The 18,905-nt window shown below is 40.9% G+C and overlaps 1 protein-coding gene across 1 annotated transcript in view; it reads right to left on the reverse strand.

Annotated features, from left to right (window-relative positions):
* The window catches only part of MTUS2 (microtubule associated scaffold protein 2), a 317,018-nt gene that overhangs the window by 155,657 nt on the left and 142,456 nt on the right, over window positions 1–18,905 (reverse strand). The gene's annotated exons all lie outside the window — the stretch shown is intronic.

Below are 18,905 nucleotides of genomic sequence, written 5' to 3' on the forward strand. Positions count from 1 at the left end.
ATAATGACCTATGTGGAGAGAAAATCCTCTCACGTCTGTTGGGTATCCTCAGATACCTTTGGCCCAATTTCCTTTAATAGCACATAAGCTAAATATGCACTGTCCTAATACTCATTAATCACAACACAAAGGAAACAACTAAATAAATGCTAGGTGACAAACTGCAAATACTCTTTGAAACAAGCAAAGACACAAAGACAGTATTATAAGGGAGAGTATCTGGGACTTCTGCTAACTGGATTTTCAGCACTGCGTGGATATGCCCCATTCATTTACAGAATGGTGAGGACCACTAACACTGTGATTTTGTCTTTTTGATATTTCTATTGCAAGGCACATATAGGAATCTATTCTCTGTTTTATGGTACACTTTTTCTCACTCTGCACTGTAAATCACAAACACTCATCTAAATGTAAAAAAGATGGCTGAAGACATCAATAACTTGGTTAAACATAAACAGAGAAACAGCAGCAAAATTTCTGTCAGAATACATCATCTGCAATAAATCTGGCAGAGCTCTATGAAGGCACAAAGTTACTAAGCCACACATTTACTTAATTTTACACAAGCCTATTGGGAAAGTCATCCATGGAACAATATTAATGGAAGTTTGTAATCATATAGGGAAATGCAAGAGTGTTTAAAAAGAGAAAGGAAGTGAAAAGGAAGAGTAAATAGTTTTATTGCCAAGCTGGGCATGTAGGTGCTGTCAGTATCTCTGCAACTCAACAAATTTAGTTATAATCTTCAGGAGGAAGCAGTATGCAAGGTGGTGAATTTGCTGAGGACACAGAATTATTTAAGTTACAAGAAATGACTGAGAATGGAGAAGAATTCCAGGAGGATCTAATCAAAGTAGGTGATTGGGCAACATGACAGTAGATAAATTTTAATGAAGGTAGGCACGAGGCAATGCTTAGTAGGTAAAATTGTTCACTTCAACTTTATACTTAGTGATTAGCCAGCACATTTGAGGGAAATACACTACCAATGATGATAATATTATCTACCTTTTTCTCAGTGTGATAGGAAAAGGTCATTGAAGAAACAGTTTTTCTGTGTGAGTATTGTTTATTTTTCTCCCCTCTCAGTGTCTGCTGTCAATTTGTTCAGTGTCTAAGATCCATGTGAAACAGTAGTTCAGCTTTTGAGAAGGAGAATGGGGAAGAATAAAACTGAGAATGTAAAAGTTTAAGAGACATCCCTTTTTTTTTTCAGCTTTCTAAAAAGTGTGGAAGAACAAGATTGTGGAGGATAGAGTGTTCATTGGTGGCAATCAAATGATTCCAAACGCATGTGAAAGAAAAATGTCTCATCAGCAATGGAGCTAATGCAGCTTATTACCTTGTGTCTTTTGGCTGGACCCTCTGGTGTCTAAGAGGGCTAATGCTTTTAATGAAGGTTCCTGTTGATTGGGACACTTCTGTTGCCATTCTCCCATGAGAATTTCCTGATATTAAAGATGATGACCTCATTTTGCAGGCTTTCACTCAGTAAGAACATCTGTAAGATCTTGCCTCCCAGATGAGGTAAATTCCTCAAAATTTGTAGCCGTTTATTTTTGACATTTCTGTGGCTCTGATAAATTTGGTTGGAGCTGGCCAACAGCAACGTCACTGGTTTTGGCAACAAGGACACACAGGGGGCAAGATGAGACAGACTGCATGGTCAGAGCAGACCCTCCCCAGACCTGAGTAGTGATGTTTCCTCAAGACTGGTCCAGAATATGTTACCCACCAAAATTCTGGTCAGACATATCAGCAAGCAACAACCCCTTTCTATGGGGAAATTGGCCACAAGTGTTTCCCCAGGGTTGCTTGTACTGCCAAGATTGACTGATCTACCTGAACAACAATAAGCAACAATGTCACCCATGCTGGGGCCAGACATGGGCTGCTGTATATCACAACAAGCATGACGGCCATCAAGTCGATGGTCCTATAGATAGTCCTGCTGACAGAGGCAACAGATGCCAGAAAACCTACTAGGGTTCATCCTGCTTTTGCTCTCCAAGCCCAACAATTCAGTCACTGGTATGTTGATTTCAGCTGCTCCTGCTTCAGCTGGATACGCTGCTGTTCAGGTACAAATGAGAAATGCCCCCCCCTTCAGGAAACTGGAAGTGGCCTTTGGATGTGCATCATTAACCATACCACAGCTGAAGTGGCAGGAGCCGTGCTCTGCTACTCCCACACTGCAGAGAACAGCCACAGCAAGCCACAACACCTGAGCATGCCAGTGCTTTGCGTAGAGGAAAGCGCAGCGTATATGGCCATCAGTTACTCAATGCAGAAGTGGAAGAAAGCTGCAGGAACTTCCCAAAAGATACCATCTTCCTAAAGGAAGCAAGGAGGAAACCATGCTGTGGCTCTGCCTGCCCCATAAGTGCCCATTCGCTGGGATGAGATTCGCAGAGCGAGACGAGAGGTGTGGATCTGAATTCAACACCTCTGGTATCCTTCCCTGCAGATTCCACTCCAAGGACGACCAAATTATTATCAGCCCCTATCAACAAGGAGCCTTGCTGGGGTCCAGTGTGTTCAATGAGAAGTTACTCAAGTATAATATAAAAATATGCATTTACTCAAAGTTTCTCTGGTGATTTACACAGCTCTATGGGTATTAGGCTGCTCCCTGTGTGCTGAAAAAAGTTTCTGCCTTGGACACCTTGTAGCATAAAAGAAAAGATCCAGGAACAAATAAAATAAGAAAGGGATATGAGAAAAGATATATTATCAATTATTAATTATTTGCTTCAACCAGTGCTCAGGCACATGAAATCAAATTTTAAATTTAAAAAGGAAAAAAAAAAGGGGAAAAAAAGAAAAGCCCTAAAAAATACCCAATACTCAAACCATGGCATCTTTATATTAAGTCTTGCAGTTCTTTCTCAGCTACAGCCTCAAACCAACTTCAACAGTGAGATTAACCTGAAAATACTATTTGCCTGATCTTGCCCCAGGATATACATCTTAAAGGAGCTGTGGAGTAGGAAGCTGTAATAAGTATAATGACTTTTTTATACTGAAATAGTAAGAGTGGGAAATGACATCACTAGGATTCAATTTGCCTAGAGAACATGGTAACTCCTCAGTAGAGCAAACTATACCTGAAGGCATCCATAAAGAAAAGGTTACAAAAAGAGGGTGTAACTGCACTACAGCAAATAGGATTTTGCCAAAAAGATATTGGAGGGAAATAGTAAAGCTTTCAAAAACATCTATTCCATAATAAATATTATATTACTCACATTTCCTCAGCTGAAATGTCTTGCTGTCTGTGTAAACATTTACAGACATTAATGGAAGGCACCACACGAAATATGGCAAATATCAGAATATTAACGATTTCATGCATTAAAAAAAAAAACATCCCTAGAAGCAGCAGTTATCATTATTTTAGTCCGATAGTTACTGTTTCCTAACTCAAAAATACCATGTTGCTGTCTGGCAGCTCCGAACTCTGTGTCACCATGTTCATTCTTGTTAAACATGCAGCTAGGAAGTAATCTGCATAGCAACCAGCACAAACACCAGGAGAAATGAAAGGTTACTTGACAAGCAAACTTGGCTAGAAACCAGCAAAAAGACCCAAAGGCACCTCAGTCAAACGTCTGTGTTTTCTGAATAAACTATAAATTAATAAGAGGAACAGCAGGGACAGTCTAAGTCAACAGTGATTTTGAGGCATATCCATGTAGGTGAGCCATTGCCTGTGCATGATGTTGTTATGGCATATAGACAGAACAAACGAGAAATAGTTGGTTCCCTGTGCAAATTTTCCATGGTATAATCTATGTAGCCAAAATAATAGTTTGGCCTCCTGGCCCCTCCAAGCCACGAAAGCACTGTCCCTGCAGCAGCAGGGGTGGGTGCTGAGCACCCAAACCAAAAAGATACCAGGTTGGCCTGACACAGCCAGGTGCATGTGGCACATATTAAATCAGATGAATTGATTTTGTCTTTAAAAAAAATTCCTGTGGCTGCGTGAGCAATTGAATGTCATTGTACTTTAGGCATTCTAAATAAAAGCAATGCAACAGAAGCGAAGGACCGGGTTTAGGCATCTTTTACAAAGCCAGAGAGCCAGAGAGATGAAGGAGAAGGAACTCATGGTGCTGATGGAGCTTCTTGCTTCCTTTGAACCCACAAAGACACTCAGACTTTGAGGATGTAGCCTCAAATCCTTCCAAAGCCATCCCTGTGCTATCTCAGCATAGCTCTCATGCTGTGCACGCAGCCTGTGCACAGGGTGCACAGGTGCACATTGTGAGATAGGCAAAAACATCTCCCCAGCAAGCAGCTGCTTTAGCCAAGCATGTCCTTTTAGCCCACCAGAGCATGTTGTTGAGCTCAGCAAGAAATCACATCCCTGTGCATGTTTTTCCCCTGAATCCATACCCAGGACCTGTGAGGACTTGGCCATTTTCTGCTGCCTGTTTTCTAGGGGAGGAGGGAGCCGAAGAAAACACATAGGAATCCTCTGCTGCAGCAGGGAGGGCTGTGAGGACATCCTCCAGCGACTCTTCAGGCCAGTCACTGACCACATACTCTCTGGATTTTATTTATACCATGTTGGAAGACCCAAGAACTTGTGTGGCATCACTTTGGGACATAAATCTATGAGAAGTCTCCTGAGAACTGACAAGATTCACACTCACTCTGCAAAATATGGCTGAAAACTTAAAAGAGGCTGGGATACCTTTGATTCAAAAATAATTGGCAATAATGCAGATACTCAGAATGAAAAAAAAAATCTTTTAGATTCTATTCTGACAAAAGACCAAGACAATGACTCTAATGAGGTAGAAACATCTAGGATGTCAACGAGATAGGCTCCAAATGAATGAGTAACATTTAGGCAGACCATATATCCTGCTAGAATATAAACATATGCTTTAAAGGACAAATGACTCATGAAAAATTGGTTAAGTGGGATACATTGTGTGCAGGTACAGAAGTGCAGGATGCTGTGACTACAAGTAACTGTCTGGGGAAAGATCACAGCCCAGTGTCATCATCTGTGCATGGGGGAAAAAAAAATAGGGCAAAAAATAGGAGAGCTGGGGGTAGCAGAACTGTCATCCAGTTTCTGAATATATTAAAATAGAAAATGCTGTATTCCAGGAACTCTTCATATTCACAGAAATAATCTTTCCATTAATCCAGACTTGATTACAGTGATTGTTTTCACACCATGAATAGCTGCATCTCTGATGTGATATGTAGCACAAGAAATAAAAGATTCAGCCTTAAAGCACACCCAGCCAAAGATGGAGGACAGATTTTGGAGAGAACTACACATCATCCATTATGACAAACAGAAAGGTAACAGTGACAGAGTGGAAAGCAGCCAGATCAAAAGAAACCAATGCTTATAGCTCATCTTTAAAGGCAGGAGATTGCATCAGAACTTAAGGTACCAATGGATCATAGCTGACTCAATGCAGAGTAATAGTTCAGCAAATATACCTGTACTAGTCACTTGTTTCCTTTGTACAAGATAAAAGCAATCAAGCCCCTCAAAATATAGACAAATTACTGGGCAAAAAAGGTTTTTTTCTGTTCCAAGCCAGCCAGAGACCACCACCAAGAAAGCAAAGCATTTCACACCCTCCCACTAGGAAGCAGACACATAAGTTATTTCGGATGCACTTCATTTTTCAAATGAGCCTCACAAAGATTTCACAATTCTTGCTTAAAACAGACATGAAACCCTGGCCATGAGGTAATGGTAAATCCTCTCTGTTGTATCATAGAGCTGGAAGGCAGAAATGGGGCAGATTAACACGGCTCTCCTGGGTTTGGTGTGCGTGGACCCATGGCAGCTCTAGCATGGCCCTGTAGAGCTGCCACACTGCCAGTGCTCTGGGAGGCAAGGGAGGCTGGGGGATCTAAGATCAGTAGCTCCTTCAGGATGAAGCATGTAGCTCTGCAGGCTTCTCTGACCCTACTGAGCCAGCTCACATGTAGCTAGTGCCACATGTAGCTCGCATACAGGGAGCATTGCACGTACCGAAGCATGCGTATCTGAATTCCTCAGTCCTTGAGATGAGACTAATTGGTGTAGTCACAAATGCCATTTTTTGACATTTTGATGCACCCGAGACACCTGCAAGGCATTGCAGACATAGTATGGGCAACCAAGGTTGAGGCAATCCCCTGCAGTCTTAAAGGCAGAACCCAGAAACCTGCAGGCACACAACTGGACTCCCCATCCCAGCATCTTCCTTGTACATTCACCAAGGCATTGTCCTTCATTATGTATTCAATACAGCTCATCTGTCTCATTTGTGATACAAATCTTTCTTTTGACCAAAAAAACCTTGCAAAATCTGCCACAATGAAAAGGTATGTTTATTCCCCTATTCCACAGCTTAAAGGGTTCATTCACTGCCTACTTACATTAAAAGAAAAAAAAAAGGTTTCTTTACTTTTGATAAAAGAACTACATTTCAGACTGGATGACAATGCATGACTTCTGTGCTATGCAAGATGACTCAGTGCCCTCTGAGAAGGCTTTCAGCTCCAGAGAGTGTGAGTGTTACATGACAGATGAGAATAAACCGTCCCTCAGTCATGGCCACCCTATCCAAACAAGTCCTTTCCCAGCCAGGCCTTCTCAGACAAACCCTTAGACAGACCTGGACAGGTGGCCGTGAAAACTGAACCTTCCAATTTCATTTTATAGGATAAACATGTCATTTTAATGCCTCCTCTGACAAGGCCATGCTTCATTGAGTGCATGAGCAGCATCCCGTCCCTGGAACTTACAGGCAGACCTCCAAGGCACCGCAGGTTCACGGCCCTGATTTTTGTTTATGGTACTTTTAACAACAGATCTTGGTGTTACAGAGGTCCTGTTTATATTTCAGCTGGTTTGGAGGCCAATATGTAACACGGAGGGTTTTAATGCCCCTTGTGCTGCCACAAGCTGCCCAAGGCTCTTGCAAGGGGACAGCCTGCGCTTGCATTTATTCTGACCACACTACGACTAACTTCAGAGGGTATATGGAGGAGATGACCACCTCTGAGTGAAGAAAAACTCAGAAGCAAACTGAGCTGGTCCAATTAATCAAGAGTACCCTGCTCTGCCTGTGGTTTCTGAGTTAGACACTAAAGAAAAAATGATAGTTTACTTGTATGTAAATATGCTCACAGTTTCACTCCACATTTTCCTCCATAAAAATTCTCCATCCTACTGTGCAGTTATTTGCAAACTAACTTAAAGGGCTTGTTCACTGCCTAATTATATGAAAAGAAAAAAGGTTTCTTTGCTCTTGATAAAAGAAATGCATTTCAGATTGGATGACAATGCGTGATTTTTGTGCTATACAAGATGACTCAGTACCCTCTGAGAAGGCTTTCAGCTCCAGAGTGTGAGTGTTACATGACAGCAAGGACTGCTGGCCTGGCCGGTAGTCCAGGGAGAACCTCAAGTGACATACCTGCAATGGGATGGGAGGAGCATGACGGGATGTGTCTTCAGAGAAGGAAGTACATGGGGGCAATATTCAGGGCAGGTGTACCCTTATTACATCTGCACCCTACAGCAGCTCACAATAGGCAAGCACAGATCATGGTGGGCTTTCCAAGGTCCAGCATGGTCAGATGCATTGGGGACCTGGAAAAGAGCATTTTGCTTCTCTAGAAATCATTCTTGTTCACCATGCAAAGTTTCAGCATATGACACAGTGGCTATCACTGGTTATGCTGCTTCTAGAAATGATCATCTACCTGCTGATGAAGTAAGCCCAAAATGCCTACTGCCTCAATAAAGTCAGTGCTCCTTCAGCTGATTAGGCAACCTGTATCACACTGCTCCCAAGGTTGTTCCTGGGGTGACATTCCCTCTTTCATCGCCCCCAGCTGCAGCTTGGGACACTTGCTTGGCATGGAAGTATCAGTGCTAAGACAATGCAGGGACAGGGATGAGTGACATGCTGGGTCCCAAAGTGTGCATGGAGCAGGTAAGTTGGGTAGTGGTGTAAAAAATGGAACAGCTTTTTAAGCAAGCATCAATGGATTTGGGGATGGACAGAAATCTTTCCAGTGCTGATGCAGGTGTACAGTGCTGCTGTGCAGTGCACCTCTCAGAAATGCTCCAATAAGATGTTTGAAATGAAATGGCTTAGGTGATAACTAATCAATCCAAGTGGCTCGACTATCATAGGTAAAACCAAAGAAAGTTGGACTTTTTTATTGCACTTTCATTTTAACTACTAAAGCTGCCATTTGAAACATAGAGAAGGGATATTTAACTTGACAGTGTCTCTCTAAAGATAACTTAGAGGCAAGACATTAAAATATTGACAGCTGCTGATAAATATATACATATATTTGCTGGTAACAGATAATTTTTAACAGCTTAATACAGTGGGTTTTATGATGACGAAGATTGATGCATTCATACCAGTAAATACACTTCTACTGCTTCAGGAGAGATAATTGCTAGGCATTATATCATTTCATAGATAATAATTCCTTCCCTCCTTCATGGAACAGAAATAATTCATAGGTAAGTATATTACTGGGTCATACCAGGAGGTCCTAGCTAGTGTTACCTAATTAAGTATTCAGAGACTGCAACTACCCTGAAATACAGTTTAAAACATGTTATAACCACCATTGCACCTTGAAGGAAGGAAAAACATTTCTTTTCTTCTGTATTATAGAAAAGATTTACATTTAGATAAACTATTGTTTAAGTTCAAAACTTCCAGTCCGTTTCTTTCTCACAGTATCTGATATCACTGAAAGTTTCAGCACAATTTCCCAGTAACTATGTTACATGTAAAAGATCTTTTAAAATCCCTGCTGCAGTGTGCAATGCAGGGCTGTGCACCCACCACAGAGCTTCTGGCTGGACAACACCATTAGCACTTGCAAAGTCCTGAGTATGTTTAGAGGGTTCAAAAATTATTTGGATTAACAAAATCCAAACCAACCCCCACACGTCAGTGCACATCGCAACTGGGTCATTAGATCTACAGTGTGTGGATTCTTAAGTCATTATAAGTGCATGTTTAAGAGATTAAGTAGCACTATCTAAGGATTTAGAAGATTTTAAAAGCTGAGATATTTATCAGGTCAAAAATATATATATATATTTAATATCTTTTTTTCTGTGATGGCTTAAACACACGCGAAATCTTTCCCTAATGTAGCTTCAGCTACTGTTCAAAATGAGGTAGTCTAACAAATGTATTTAGGACAATGAAAAAAAAAAATCCATGTGTGGAAATGGGACCAAAGGCTTTATTCAGAATCCTTTGAAGAAATGCCTCCTGTGTTTTTTAATCAGCAGTGTGCTGGTATGAGTGCTGCATGTTCATAAAGCTATATTAGTAGACCCGTTCTTGCACTGGGATCCCTCTGGCATTGTATAGGTTAAGCAATTGCTGGCATTAGATTAGCACACTGAATTCCACTGGTAACAAAGTTCCTGCATCTTAAATTACAGATAAACTATTCAATAGAGCCAAGGAGAAAATTAATAAATGTACTCTTACAAAAAATAACAACAACAACAAAAATACATCTGAGCAACTGCAAAGATAAGATGTATAGATCAGCTGAATAATGATTAGAATATTTTTTAAACCAGATAGACAAGTATGTGTTTACTCAGTATAGCTGAGCTGACTGTGTTTCAGCAAACAGCATATAGATAAAGAGAAGGCTGAACATTTTAATGTACTCCCTACTGCACAATAATTAAGGAGAAATATATTTGCTGCAATTGCAGCTCATGCTGGGCAACTTCTCCTACAACCTCATTTTAGAGCTACTTGTATTTTTACTTTATTGAGTTGGTAAAGTGAGCTTGGCTGGAGCAAGCAGCATATGTCAGCTCTTCTTTTTTAAAACAGTCTGGTTTTCTTCACTAATTCATCACTGAAGGGCACAAATTTACTCTGAATACAGCTTAAAAAGAACTTGGATGCTCACCTCCATTTATGTAAAGTTTTGAAGGTGACAGGGAAGAGGATAAAGCACATTTAAAAGTGACATGCCCTCAACCTGTAAGACCAGAGCCTGTAGGAGTTTGGATGGGTTAAAGCCATACCAAGAGCAGCCAGCACATAAATGCAAGAAGCATTACTAAATCTCACCCTTTTCAAGACAAAAAGATCAATTTCCAGGGGCAGTCCAGAAGTTACACGGTACATTTCGTTAATGAAAGGCTTGCACATAGTGCGTTTGCCCAGGGAGACCAGTCTTCACAGGCGTGCAGGGACTGGCCAGGGAGCTGTAGTCTTGGGTCATCTTCCTGGCTCTGCTGTTTCTCTGATAGTGTTGGGCAAGTCATGTGAGCTCTGAAAGGTTTAATTTCCCTTTTAGGGGATCAGTGACTGACTTTCATTATGGAAAGTTTTACAAAGTAAGGTTTATATTAGCTCTCTATAACTAGTCCAGGCCTGGGAACCACCCTCAGACAAAGCAGAAGTCCAAAGACGAGGAATAGAAAATTATCAGAGGTCTTTGAAAGTATGGTCTGGGAAAAAGCTGAAGCACTTGGATTGATTCATTTCTAGAGAAAAGAAATGAGATGAGACATGACAACAGTCTTCAAATATGTATTAGGCAGAAACAATTCTCTGCATGTGTATTGGGCAGAAACAATTCTCTTCATTCTTTGCAGACAGAACAAGAGAAACAGGTATAAACTCCTGTGAGAGAAGTATAGCTTAGACATCATGAATTATTTTCAAAAAGTACAAAAGGAACAAGCTTCCTAGGCAAGCTCCATCTTTCAAACATGTTATAAACAACAGTAGAGAAAAATCTGCCCCAAATCATGCAAGCACAGTTGATCATGCTTTAGGACAAGGACAGCTCACCTTGCTGCTCTGTTTTCAATAACCCTATGACTCTGATCTCCCTGAGAATGCTTTACCAAATGTCTTACATATATTCATTATAATTTCTTAATTGAAAAAGTATCTGTTATTAAATACAGTCTCTTCTGGCTGCATTCTGGCTATACAGATTTTACTTGTGCACCGGAATATAATATACATTAGGGCCACGATTCTAGTTCCATGTTTTGCAGCCTGCACAAAAATGCCCTTAATGTCTAACTTCCCTCTTTGTTATTCTTTGATTAGCTTGTTCTAATTTCCCTGCAGTTCACATGACACAGTTCTCTCTTTTCCCTACCCAATGTTAACAGGGAGGCAGCTCAGCTGCTGGTTCTGTAAAAAAGTTACCCATGGGATTAACTCAGCTCCAAGAAACTGCTTCATAAATTTGAATACTTTGATATGGTAAATGCCAAAGCCAACTTTACAGAGATGAAGGACTGCATACACTTCACTGCTGAGGCACTTCCATGCAAGTTCTCCCTCAGCTCAGAAAGTCTGGAGGGGACATGGTTGTGTCTTATAAAGGCGCAAACGTTTCTAAAACTTTCCCCAAGGAAGCAGAGCTTTGCTCCGCTGGAGATGAGAAGTAGCTAAATGTGATATTTTTGTCAAAACACTTCAAACAGTCCTGAAGCACTAGCATGCTCCCCCTGACATAGTTTAGGGAAATCATCTCTTCCAGCACATAATTCCTACAGTTGTTTGTCATTTTCCCTGTTCTGCTCCCAAGAAGCTCATCTCTGGGTCTCTCAGACTGACCATGCTGAAACAGAACAGGTCCAGAGGGCTAGAGGCACCTGGGCTTCAAATATCCCACATAAAACTTCCAATATGCTCTGAGATGTCTCATGTGAGAAATGTGGCACATTCACATGTTCCTCACTTCTCTGTTCCACAAGGCAGTGATAACAACACTTGCCTGCTTCCTAAAAGTTTTCTCAAACAAAACTGATTGATGTACACAACACTCACCAAAAACTTTCTACAGAAACTTCTTTAGAAGTATCAATATATTAATCTGCACTTAGAGCTAATAAATTGACTGAACAGGTTTGTCACTGAAAATGAAGATTTCTGTCTGGCTATACCATGAGACACAGCAAGGATGAAATCTGTCACCACACTCCATCACTTCAGCCAGCGACAAAGTGCAGGGCAATTTCTACAGAATTAGTGGAGCTGACACTAACACCGCTGTGCAGAGAAGCTCTCCATATTTCAGATAACTGGAATTCTTTATGAAGCTGTAAACAAGTTACCCTTCAAATGCCTACTAATCTATTGTGCTTTTTTTTTTTTTTTAAACAGAAGTGAGGCATTTGCAAATGTAGGTTGTTTATACCTGTTTATTACTTGCTATTGCTGGAGTTCCCACTGGCAATCACAGCTGAATCATATGGAGTCCCTGCTGGTGCTACAGTGCAGTCCGCTGGAGACTTCTCAGTCCTTCTAAGGTATATGGCACTGAGTAGTCCCCATGAAGCCAATTAATGAAGTTATTCACATTATTATGAGTGCAAGTGAGCCTTAAGACCTTAATTAATTACTCCCATACCTTCATTGTTTAATTCCTGTGCTCCGAGATCGTGGACAGTTTGCCTTGAAACCCTGTGCTACAGACCACCGTGGCTCAGCAGCAGCTTAGGACTCTGGATGCAGGGTGGGTGCCCGGGCCACCCCCAGCTAAGCCATCCCTTCCTCTCTCTCAGCACCTGCAGATTCCTCTGGAACTTTTTATACTCTTTTATCCATTTCCTTCAAATCACTACCAGAAAAATTGCTTTATCTCCAGCACCATTCTGCAAAGATAGAAGGAGAGCGTAAAACCTAAAGCCCCCCCCCGCCCTCACCAAATGAACAGTAATTTATATAAGATGATTTGTTACAGTATCTTTGCTAAAATGTTGCCAGACTTGAATAGTTAAATCTGCTAAGCAGAATTTAGATTGCTGAGCAACAAAAGTCCAGTGTTAACTGTGGCTTATTTATCTCTAGGTCTGCAAGCTAATACTAAATGGAAGTTAATTTTGAATAAATTTATTCTAAGCGTAACCAAAATGCTGTAAGTAACATACCACTTGATACGCAGGAATATACACTACATACTACAGGACATAAAAAGACACTAGGTGCTGTACTAGCCTAGCTTTCAGGGGTTTATTTCACTGCGCTGTGCCCTGCATCTCGGCTCTCACTCTCAAGCCACATTCGTATTAATGTTATCAGATCCAATACCAAGCCAAGAACAGGGACAGCGAAAGCTGAGAGTGTCGGGTTCACAGCTGCGCTCCTGCTCACTGCAGAACCCCCAGCTCCAGAGCACTGCAGCTGTGCAAGATGAAATGTCTTAAGATGCCAGCAGCCGGTGAGTGCGGCTCCTCGCCCCGCACAAACCCAGGCAGAGGAAGCGTGACAGCGGCATCAGTGGCTTGTTAGCCACAGGCAGAATTTATGCATGCTCAGAGACCACGGGGCTAATTTGATCGTGCAAGTTATCTACCACAATCAGTTTGTTCAGCCCTAGCTGCCAATGTGAGACGCCAGCACACACACAGCCTGGCTCCAAGGCGAACCAGGCCATTATTTCAAGCAGTGGGAGGACCTTGTGATGGAGGTGGAAGCTGCAAAAATTTCAGAAGGCCAAGTCTGGAGAAAGCCCTGACATCTTTACAATCCTTCTGGCAGAAAACATTTAAAAACTCCAGTGGAGATTTCTTTTCCCAAAAAACTTCCCTCTAAAATACCTTTACAATGAGGTAAACTTTCAAGTAAGCATGCAGCAGTTTCCTGGAAGCACTACCAAAGCTAATTACATATACATTTAATTAGTTACTTATGAACTGTAAATGAGCAGGGTGAAGCTTTGTACCTGCTGTAGTGAAGGCAAATGTTATCACAATTCTTAATGCCAGTCTTCCAAATCACATGCATCACTGGGAGTGTGCACAGTGCCATGCAAGTGATAGACAGCATCAATAAGACAGGGAGTCCCTTGTTTGAAGGCATGAGACAAACCAGCAAGACAGAGATAGTGCACAGACGTTTTGGAATGAAAAACTAATTGAATGACCATGTTTTTAAAAATATCGCGTATTTTAGTGGGATGATTACTCCAAATATATGGCAATATGGGAAGGGGATAAGTCATAAGTGGACGACTGCAGAGATGAGAGGATCACTGTTGATGATCACAGAGAAAAAGTGGATGAAGGAGAGGCTCTGTGCAGACAGGTATCAGAATGTGAGAAGCATTAAGAAGTGAAGCTAGTGCCTAATCATTATTTTGATACAGAAATATTTCTCACATAGAAATGGTAACAGTGGTTAGGAAACCAGCACTTCCATCAATACTGATTAAATCTCTGTGGCCCAAATCAGGTGTGTAAATACAAAGGAGAGGCATTTACCCTCTATTACCACATGGCTTCTGTCATGTCAGGCTGCTAGAGAAAATTGTCCTCCCATGGGCCAAAGACCTGCAATGTTTTATCCCCACCCACACGAGGGCTGCGCATGACCTTGCTGCTTTGCTTCACCTCTGCCCAGACATCAGCAGCACATCCCACAGCCCCAGGCTAAGGGCAGAAACCAGCTTATGACAGCTAGTGAAATACCACTTAGGGAAAGGTTTGCCATCTATCCAAACCAATTAAAAAAACAAAACCCAAAATGACATGGTTACAAAACTGTGGGCTCCATAAAAAAGCCAGTCTTTTTAAAAATATACCAATCTCTGGTGGTTTAGACTGGCTTTATATTTTTTTTAACATGATAGTTGGCATGCCTTAAAGTGGGGAATATCAAATTAATCTGAGTTGCAAATTGTTCAGCCTAACGGTCCATGGTTTAATCTTCTGACTGTGACTGATAGGAAGCTTGTATCACTTAGCAAGCTGCTCGAGGGCTTCAATTAATCTGAACTTTTTATCTGCAGAGAGATTTGATATGCACAACAGGTAGATGACAGTTCAGGAGCATACACATATCCCAAAGTCTTCACAACTGAGCTCCAGTGCAGGATTGTTGGTAAGTCATGCATAATTAGTACATTTCTTAGAGCAACTATCACTTTGCCAAAGGAGTGGGACTTACTTGTGCACGTAAGAGAGAGTTTCTTAGCATCAGCTTTTTGCTTTTACATTTTCATGCATCTTACTTTCAGGTTTAAGCTTTTTTAAACTACATCTTAGGCATTTTTAGAACATACTATTAATGTGTTTGGAAGGCATACAGAGACCATGACGCTACCTCTTATCCTTCTTACTTTCCCACACAGCTTGACAGTGTACAGGCCTGTTCTGTATCTAAATTTACAAGCTGTGACAAGTGATAAATATCCTAATTCTAAAAAGCTATTGTGTACCTCTGAGACAATTAAAATTCCTTAGATACCTAGATGCAGTACATAATACATTTAGCCAACATTAGAACATGTCAGAGAATGAACATTTTATCCCAGGACACATCCAAGCATCTAAAAATAGGCCTTCAGTTTAAACAAAAGTATTGTAATAATGTTCATTGGGAAATCCCCTTTCCTCAGATTACAAAAGTAATATTAATTCCTAGCTCATCTCATGCTGTGCAATAAGAGCTTAGCAGAAGGGTTTATGAAAGGTGCCAAATAAAATTGTATATTCTTTTTTTAGGAGAAAAATACTGGTTAAAAGTGATTCATTTTTAATTCTTTCATCTAACACAAGAAAGTTGTACCACACACTTCAGGGCACAGACTGAGCCCTGGCCTGCCCTAATCCATACAGTTTAGCAGTAGAGGAAAAGCATACAAGGGTTTCCCACATTTGGTCATAAGACGTTTTGATCAAGCCACACTATTTTATTTAAAACATATTATTCCTTGCTCAGTTTTAACTAGTTTTCTATAGAGGTTGTAGATACCTTTCCAGGAATGGCTGGCAGGAGGACAGTATAACTGTAATGTGTGACAGAAAGGGAGCTAACCACTGACTAAATGTAAATATTAAGCTATGATGGCACCTGTAAGGTACACTATTTTTGAGATGCAAAGCAGTAGTAGGAAACAACTCATTCCTTCATTTAGTGTATTCCTTCTCTACTTTTAGTGGTTAGGTAGAAGGGTGGTCTCCCAGTTCTTCTTTGCCACTTAGAAGCTATTTTCTTTCTTTGTGGTAGTTTGTTTAAGGAATATCATGGAATTTGTCCTCTTTGAGAAGGCTGCTTTAAAACAGAAAACAAAAAGAAAAGTCTGTCATCATGTTTAGCTGGCAAAAGGTTCATGATACACAAGAACTAACTGATCTAGGCTTGTTTTGTGTCGCCAAGGTCCACTGTGCAGAGTTAATGTTGCTGGTGGCATCAGTCCACCAGCTGGCCATCATCATCTCCATTGCATGCAGGTTAGCCTACTTGTCTACATAGAAACACACACCATCCAACAGCTAATGGCCCAATTCAGACAGTGTGCACCAAAATAACATAATAACCTCATGACTGCTTGGTCAATCTGCACACAGAAAGAAGCGTGCCCCATTCTGAGATGGACCTTACCAATGCACAATCAGATGTAGAGGTTTGTATGGGAATGCTGCCAGCTATTCTGGCAAGGTCCAGTTCCCACCTGCGAATCAGAGCACTTCTCTCATCATAAATGCTCCTGTTTCTGCGTAAGTATTTCTGATGGTGTAGCCTTCTACGGACATAGCAATGGTAACCTGTACTGCGTGAAACCACATCAGCAATCCATGAATTTGGAAACATCATAACTTAAAGATTTACACCATGTATCCCATCTTAACTGACTCCTTGCCACAAGACAGGGCTTGTTTACAAATCACAGTTAAACCCGAACAGCAGCAGCTTTCTCCTCCATCCACACCAGCCCCACAGATGGACCCTTAAAGTTGCCACACGGGAGGCATGCTACCATTTCTCAGGCTCATGTCCAAGGGATTGGAACATTTTCCAGCCTTTGATGGTGGCATCAGTGACGTCTAGTGTGCCAATAGCTTACAGTTTGTGATAACTCCCACCCGGGAGGCAAATACTGTGCAATTGTTTCAATTCTATTCGGCTTAACGTTCTCGGTTGGAGGGTCTCAGTCTGCCATTTTTTCTGCCACTGCTGGTTTTACTGATTTCAGACCTCAGTCAGCTTTCTTCTAGCATTTAAAAATAACTTTGGAAATCCCAGATCGAAAGCCTTTGGTCTTGCACCTGTCACAAGACAAAGAACCACAACATTCTGAGCTGTTTACAGCCTTGTGTAATCTTGCCCGGGCCTCCAGAGACTGTCAAGCGGCAAGCTGGGAGGAAAGGGTGTTTAAGCTGCAATTTTCAAGTTCTTGGATAACAACTACCAGACTTGTGGCAATACTGAAAGCCACAAAAGATGCTGTTTCTTCTGTTTATTGCAGATATTCTCAAAAGCACCTGGAAGACTTACATAAATGACCTCAATTTTAACCTGTTTGGGCTAGATTAGTGTGATGGAAAAAAAAAGTCATGGGTGAGATTCCAGCCCAACCTCTACATGGGAAAAGTTCCTCTGTAAATAGTGCCACACTCTTTTGGCTGTAACACTTCTCTCACTACTAAATTAGAATTCACAAGTCTTCTGCAGGATTCATAATGGGATCAAAGATTAGAAACTTCTTTGAAGTTTTCCTTCATTTGCTCCACTGTTAATACATACCTGCCCTAATCCACCATGGTTCTCCTAGACTAATCAGTCACTATCCCTCCCCAAAAGGGACAAGTATACAGGCTTTTTTCAAATATCCATTTGTGTTCATTATCCACACTTCATTTTTCAAGGGCGTAACATTTTGTTAATTGATTTTTCATATACTGTAAAGAGGCCAGCTCTGTTTTCTGAAACCTTTTGGTCTAAATGTGATTTACCGGTAATGTTTACAGTACTTCTGACTTTGGTCCTGTTTATTGCTAGTAAGGCACACAGTGGATTGATTTGTGTGTGTAATAAATTCATAATATTTCAGCTTTGACAACAGCTATTAATAATATGATTGCAATGAGATCATCTCAGTCTCACTTTTTTAATTTGGTCCTTCTTGAAAGAGATCAAAGAAACACTGAACCTCAAGGGGGTTTTGCCTCTTGTTTAGGGCACAGGATAACAGACTCACTGATCCTAAGCAGAAATTACACAAGGGAAAATATAATTCAAAAAATCCCTTCAAAATTTGCATAATTCAAAATTGTGACATAGGTATTTCTTTGTCTCACTTTGACTCAAAATTGGCTCTTAACTACCATATCAAACTTCTTGTATATTTAAATTAATATTTATTTTTTTTGAAAAAAAGCTATCTTTTGAAAAAAGCCTAGTATCATAGAGTTTGTAATGATTTTTGTCATTAACAGTAATTGGTTCAATTGGGTACCCGTTTGACTCATGGATTTTAAAACCAGAGTCCCTCATTGTGATCACTGGCTCTGGCCTCACAGACAATACAAAATGCACAACTGAACCAGAAGCAGTATGCAGGGCTTTTTGGAGATTAATCTTAATGAATTTAATGCATGCAGATTTTCACAAGATGGAATTCTAGGAAGTACAAAAACTGTGGATGAAGTCAATGAAATACCCCAGTGATGAGCCCCATAGTTAGACATCCAGAATTAACCCTGTCTAAATATTGATCTATAAACTGTAATTAAATGCATGAGATGGACATGCTAAAGAGGAAAGTTTCTCAAAAGTCCAGCAAGGTTTTACTTCATTAGTGGAAGACTGAAGATTTTAACTGTGATTCCATTAGAAAGCAAGTTAGTCCAGACTGGAGGCGGGGGGGGGGGGGGGGGGGCGGGCGGTGCAGCAAGGAATGGAAAAGCTCTCACTTCTTCAAAGCTTTATTTCTTAATTTTTCTTTGGGCTAAATTAAGAGATTAATCCATTCCAATGAATGCCCACAGGGTTCACTTCTAAACGAGTATTTTCCCCCTCATCAGATAGAATAGGAAGATTAGCGTATGAAAAGGAGACAATTTATAGTGAGTTTTCTGGTCTTCAGAGGGGTTTTAATTTGGCTGTGAC

This window comes from Falco naumanni, chromosome 2, assembly GCF_017639655.2.
Source record: "Falco naumanni isolate bFalNau1 chromosome 2, bFalNau1.pat, whole genome shotgun sequence".
Taxonomy (NCBI): Eukaryota; Metazoa; Chordata; class Aves; order Falconiformes; family Falconidae; genus Falco; species Falco naumanni.